At 37.4% G+C, this 6,556-nt stretch overlaps 1 pseudogene; it reads right to left on the bottom strand.

Annotated features, from left to right (window-relative positions):
- Window positions 1-238: 238 nt before the first annotated feature.
- LOC108877859 (hatching enzyme 1.2-like) lies at window positions 239-4,992 on the bottom strand (annotated as a pseudogene).
- Window positions 4,993-6,556: the final 1,564 nt, after the last annotated feature.

Here is a 6,556-nt window from a genome sequence, read left to right as displayed (position 1 = left end):
CTTTTGATGAATCTTCAGTTCTAAATGTTCAGCTTACCTCAATTATTTTTATAATGTATAATTGAAACCATATTTATGTACTTTAATTATTAAGATGAACCTATTCTAACAGTACCTCACACATGGAGGTGTGCAACATAAAGCCAATATACTGTATGTGCAAAGGATCACTTTACAGTCTAAAGCAGTTTACTACAAAACAGCTACACACAGCCATATGGCTGAATCAGGTGCTTTTCCAACAAATGTAATATTTAATATACTGGATAGTGTAATATTTTACAGAGCACAGCTGTTATTTTGTCCACTCTATATCTCTTCAGAATTAAAGGTGATAGATAATGGATTGTACCCACAGGTGTGTGTGTGCTGAATCTGTCATTCAGAGCAAGGCCAGGAAAAGACTTATCAACGACAGCATGTGCTACGTTTGATCACCTGCGTGTGTTTACTCAGCAGCTACACTAGGCCCTGTTCATGAGGGTCAGCAATGTGACAGTGACAGAAAATGTGAGTATTGCTGATCACCTGTAAAGGTTTATGCTGAGTTCTGCTTCTGGATGAATGTTGTTTTCTGATAATAAGAAACCCTGCAGTTCAAATCTTCTGTTGAGATAAATGCTGATGAAAACACTTCATCATTTATATCTATGCAGATTAAATCTTTTTAGGTTTTATTCATTTTTAGTATTGCATCAAACTAACAAGCTGTTACATATGCAAGTGTAAAACTATGATGATATTACTGCAGAGCTTCTAATTTTATTTTCTCATTAGGACAGAGCAAAAGATAATTAGATCAAATTCATCTTTTCATCAATCACAAGATTCATTTGTGGTTTTGCTTGTAAATCAAAAGTTGCATCAGTCTTCATTCTTTCCTCTTGATTTCCTGTTGGAAAAATAGGTAAGATGTTAAAAATACAGAAAAATTACTGACTGAATGCTTTGAATCAAAGATATTTGATCCTGATTGTGGAGTGGTTGAGGCATCTGTCAGACAACCACAACATCCCTGATTCTGTCTGTATCTGTGTCTGTATCTGGACAAAGTAAAGAGATGGGAACTGTAGATTTGAAGACAGAATATACAGCTGGGTTCAACCAACTATTTTCCTTACTTTAAACCTCACTGATGATGGTGTGTATATAACAAGTTAGAAAAAACATCCACTCACTTTCATTTCTAAAGGAAATGGTCTCTTTACACAGGTTCTGGCTCAGGTCTGGACGCAGCTGAATCTGCAATGAATGTAAAAAGACAACCAAATCTCCAAAGGCTGCTTTACGGCTCTGCTTCAGTGTAACATCAACATATGCAGATTTGTGTTCACCAGTCTGTTCAATCAGTCAGTACAGCAGGAAGACAGTTGTGTAAAAGGTACATACTGCATTGGTAGAGGCGGTTGATCCGGAGGATGTCAGTAGGACTACATTGTTGTCGGGAATGGGAAGGATGGTTGGCTGCCTATTCTTTGAGAAGGCAAACCTATGGTGCAAACCCACAGTAGTGATGAGTGAACTGAACTGTGCACAAGCCACCATGAATCAAGTTCAACAAAAACCACTACTTCAATAAATCTCATATTTGCTTCAGCTGATCTTAAGAATGCATTTTTGTACAAAGACTGTGGAATTTGTCTCTTTGACTGGACATAATTATATTGTTGTATTATGTTATTATGAAGTGGGAGAGCTGAGATGCTACCTTCCATAGTGCATGACAGAGTTGTAGTCATAGGGAGTGCCAAGGTTCCTTGTTTGGATCTTCCTGAAATTATGCTCCATTCCTGTAGAGGATCACACAGCTTCATTAGATGTCTCTGTTGAATTATATTTATTTTCCAGTCACATGGCTGAAGTGTGATAGAAAGTGAAGAAAAATTAACAGTTCTATCTGCCTGAAACTACATACAGTATGTCATAATTTGTGTTTGGGCTGGCCTGAATGTATTGAAGCTTCAATGCCTCACCCGTTGCCATGGTAATCAGTGTCCAAGTTGTTTTGTTGTGACTACCTGACAAGCTTATAAGTTACAGCTACACCAGCAAGATGGGAGCAGTCAAGCATCTGAAATAAAATTCAAATTTGAAAAAGCAGATATGCCAGAGGAAACTGGCAAATCACAAATCTGCAATGAGTTTGGCAAATCACCTGAAAACTGTAAGTAACAGCTGAGCCATCAGCAACTGATAAAGATGTGAGTCACCAGCTACTATCTACCTCCTGAAATGATATTTGTATTTCTTTATTGTATATTTTTCACTTGTGCACTTAAAAGACATAAACGTCTTTTACAAAAGCATTATTAAAGCTCCATCTGTACAGTACGTAATGAAAACCTTTTTCAAATTGTTGATGAGGGCTGCCTGTAACACGACCCACCGGGAATGACATTCTGCAGCAGGATGCGAACTGTCAGATCGAGTCTGTTCATGGTTAAAGCCCAGGGCATGGAGCAGCTCATGCTGGACGGATTGAATGGAAGACACAGCCCTGGCGATTCAAAGACACCGTCTGGTTCCTGCCCTGACGCCCGACGTATGAGAAACACCTGAAAGAGAGTAGTAAATAAAACTACCAACAGTAAACCAGCCCCAGCAGAGACTTTGCCACCTTGCTTCCCTTGACCTGAGACACATCATGTTTGATAACTGTCAGCTCTAGGTGTAAAAAAAAGTCTATTCATTCGTGTATGCATATGTAGTATATGTGCACTGTGTGGTTCATACCCTGAGAGAGACTGGATGTTCACAAAGTCCCTCTGTCTGTTTAACGGGGTGAAGCGGATGCAGGTGGACTGGGCAAATGACCGCAAACCTTTGATGATGATACTTCTCTCTCTTCGGGCTTTACAGTGGAAAAAAGGATTAGTCAGTGGAATTTCTTTAACATCATAAAAGGAATACTTTAGCATCAATACCCCATTGTTGTTGCTGCCACTAACACTGCAACTACTAATACTATAGTGGCACTAGCCTAGTGCTGCTATAGCTACAACTGCTGTTACTGTTAATGCTATTATTACTACCTTAACTATGACTACTAACACTAATATACTGCTTCTCCTACCACCACTACAACCTCTAATGCTAATGCTGCTACCACTTAATTACTAATATTATTAAGACTGCTACTGCTGCTTTTAATATAATATTGATACTACCACTGCTATTAATTCTACATTACTACTACTGGTACCACTACTGCTTCATCTATTACTATTGCTCCAGTACGGCTACCAATACTTCTTTTACTACTTTTATTACTTCTGCTGCGACTACCACTTTTATTATGTAGTCACTAGTACCACTACAGCTACTGCTACTACAGGGCAACTATTTCCTGCTACCCCCAGCCTTCTTGTACTGCTATCACTAAGTGTGCATGTGATATTGCAATATAAAAATGAAAAAGTTCAGAAAATTCAAAATTTCAAGCAACTTACATGGGATTTTTCAAAATTGAGGCCAATTCAAACTTTCTGAAGAAAGTCTTCTGTGAATTTATAATTACAACTTCAAGCGACATATTGTCTTTCTCTTTTTGTAATGAATCACAGATAAAGATTCTAAGTTATCAGGACTCCTCACTATATCAGAAATAAGATACTAGCTTCATTTGGTGGCACAATTTCAATTTTTACTTTAAATGCTGATGATTTAAGTTTCTAAGGCCTGAACAACTCCTCATTAATATTTATGCCAAAGAAAATAAGTTGTAGTTTTTACAGTATGGTTCACCATAATTTCTGAGTTATGTTCAAAGCTACAGAAGCAAAAGAAAATTCCTGCCTGCTTGTTGAGACTTACAGAACTGTCTGGAGATGCGGTATGGCACATAGACATTGCCATCAGAGGATTAGGGCCACAAACAGCCTTGTTCTGTGCAGGGATCAGCATTCCCTAGTCCTGTTGGCACTGCTATGTCTCCATACATCACTAGAGGCTCACCTAAGTTCTTCCCTGCAAAAAAAAAAAAAAGATAGAGAGAGAGAGTGTGTGTGTCTGGTACCACACTGATGCTTCTACTTAGATTGAAATTTCTCTGCTGAATACTTCTAGGTGTGTACTGTAACACCAGTATTATGCTTAATATTAATGCATATTTAGTTCTATTTCTAAGGTTAGATTACATCGGTCATAATTACTGTACATATGTTGGTGGACATGCAGTGGACATGAACATACCAACATTAGCATTGGCTCTCTCCAACAGCGTGGAGATACTGAAGTCATCATCCTCAATGGTGTTGCCTGTGGAATAGAAATAGTTCAATCATGTATCAGTTGCATGATGATAAACTTGAAACAGCATTTTACTGAATGAAAATCAGTCAAGTCTTACCAAAGTATTCATCGCTCTTTTCATGAGAATCCTATAATAAGACGCAGAGTAAAAAAGCTGGTTAAATACAGTTGAATGGATATGGAACTATGGTGATCTTATCTGAATTAAAGATGCGAAAATCGATTTGTGTGAAAATCCAGATAGAGAGTTTAGTTCCAGCAGACATTTCATTTAAATTTCAGACTTTGCTTTACACTGAACCTTTTACTTTCTAATGTTTGCATTCCTGAAAAGGATTAGAGTGTAAAGTAATCTAAAAACAAGACAAAATCACATTTTGCTTTTTACAGTATACAGGTTCTAAAAAACATTCCCCTGCTAATTCAGCCATCAGTCAGTATTTATATATTTCTTTTTGCAGCTGATTATTGTATCTCACCAAAGACAATATCTGAATTTATCACACTGATTGCATTTCATTTCAAACTGTGACATAATGAATGAGGAACAGATGAAGTCTCTGTCTGTTCATATTAAAGTGTCTGCTGATGCTTACCTGGATAGTAAAACTGTGGACAGAGCAGAGGAACGCACTGAGAACAACAGTCTGGGCAATCATGGCTGATTATAGGGGACAGCAGCTAAAGACCAAGAAAATGTCCATAGGAAACAGAAGTGTTCAAACTTATATAGGCAGAGGAGCCAACTAACTTTCATCCTAAAATGGAATACTGGTCAACAGACATGTTGACAAATTCAGCACAACTGGAAGTGGTAGTTATTGCTTAAACTGAACTATGGTTTGGGTAAGATGTGAACTTTTTTTCTGCTGTTTGTCTCCAGGCAGCATAGTACACTTTTCAACAATCAATGATATGAACTAATATGATATGAACTAATCAAGTAATAAGCCAAAACGTTGACCTTATTTGAGACTTCAACATGAAAGACACATTCATTTAGTAATCTCAAATTATAATGGGCAGAAAGACATGCTTTTATTACTTTTAGGAAATGTTTTATATCCCAGATCATAGTTACAAAATAGAGATGCCATGTTTATTTTATGACTGTCAGTCTGTCCAGAGTGTACCCTGCCTCTAGCCCAGTGTAGCCTCCAGAAACCGGTACAAGCAGTATAGATAATGGATGGATGTTTTTTGTGGCTGCAAAACAACACTAAATCAAAATATTCCATGGCTTGTGCATCATTTTATACACATTTTTCTAAAATTAAGATCAACATACTGCACATTTTGATTAATATCCTCTCACTTCTAATGCATCTTGCACACAGGTTCAAACAGTTATGCAAGATAAAATAGAAGTGATGGGGTCACAGGAGGGTCTGGCAGAAGAGCACATCATGACTTATTTAGGACTTGAAAATAAAAGTTTAGGACTGGGGACTTGACTTTTTGTTTTTTTCAAAAAAAAACCTTTATTATATTTACCATTTACTGTGTTTGATGCATACTTAATTGGACAGTGTGGACATACAACAAGTGATGATACTGGTTTACAAAACATAAAAGGACACAGATAGGGTAACAGGGGACAGACAGCATGTGAAGAAAAGAAAATGACTGCCTCTTGGTTGTAAGCCTCTGCCAACCAGTCCAGTTGCTGTTTATTAGTGTGAATTCTCAATTCTTAATATGTTTTGTGCAGTCACAGTGACCTTGACCTTTGACCACCAAATTATAATCATGCAATGTTATTCCACTGATGTGTGTTGTGTTAGGAGATCCAACCAGTGAGATGTTGATCTTTTTTCAAGTTTCCAAATTTAGAAGTACTGTTTTCTTGGTGAAGGTAGGTAAGGTAGGTAGGACTACTGTTGGGGTTATTATGATTTATTTTGAGCATGTGTTGAGTATATCCAGATATATTGCAATGCTACAGCTGAGGAATGGGGATAGTGTGGTGGCTACTTCATCTCAGAAATGTTGTATCAGTGGACAGAGCAGGAGTGTGTGGAGGTAGCTGTCAGATGGCTTGAGTGTACAATGAATGCATATGTCTGATCTGGTTAATCTCATTATGTGTATCTTGCGCTGTGTAATGTGTGTTCTGTGAATGATCTTGTGTTGTATTAGCCTTAGGTTATAGTGTTTGTGGACATGCTGATGATCATAGATTTTGTTCCAGAAGTGTTCATTGGTGTGGATGTTGAGCTTTTTTTCTCATTTGTTTATTAGAATATGAGTTTCATTGTTGGTGGACAATAGATAGTTTTGTTTGATTTTGCACTTCATTGATGGT

The sequence above is a fragment of the Lates calcarifer genome, linkage group LG2 (genome assembly GCF_001640805.2).
Source record: "Lates calcarifer isolate ASB-BC8 linkage group LG2, TLL_Latcal_v3, whole genome shotgun sequence".
Classification (NCBI taxonomy): domain Eukaryota; kingdom Metazoa; phylum Chordata; class Actinopteri; family Centropomidae; genus Lates; species Lates calcarifer.
Note: the sequence above shows the minus strand (reverse complement) of the source record. Positions and strands in the feature narration are given on the sequence as shown.